This window comes from Myotis davidii, unplaced genomic scaffold (assembly GCF_000327345.1).
Source record: "Myotis davidii unplaced genomic scaffold, ASM32734v1 scaffold203, whole genome shotgun sequence".
NCBI lineage: Eukaryota > Metazoa > Chordata > Mammalia > Chiroptera > Vespertilionidae > Myotis > Myotis davidii.
In genome coordinates, this window is record NW_006293968.1 from 823,628 (window position 1) to 824,139 (window position 512).

Sequence of the window (512 nt, forward strand, 5' to 3'; positions counted from 1 at the left end):
ACAAACACCACAGAAATATAAAGTTATACAAGAATACTATGAAAAAGGATATGTCATCAAATTTGATAATCTAAAAAAAAATGGGCAAACTCTTAGAAATATATAACCTCCCTAAGCTAAAATATGAATAATTGGAAAACCTAAATGGGCTAATAACCAATGGTAAGGAACTTGAAAAAGGAATCAAAAGCTCCCCAAAACAAAAGTCCAGGACCAGGTGGTTTCACAGGTGAATTCCATCAAATAGTACAAGAAGTTTTAATACCAAACCTTTTTAACCTCTTCCAAAAAAATGAGGAGGAGGAATACTTCCTAATTTTACAAGGCCAACACTACCCTGAGATCAAAGCCAGGCAAGGACATCACAAAAAAAAATTGAAAATTATAAGCCAATACTAGTATCTGATGCACCCAGATGTAGAAATCCTAAAGAAAATACTAGCAAATTAAGTACAACAATATGTTAAAAGGACCATAGATCACAATCAAGTAGGGTTTATTGATTGCAGGAA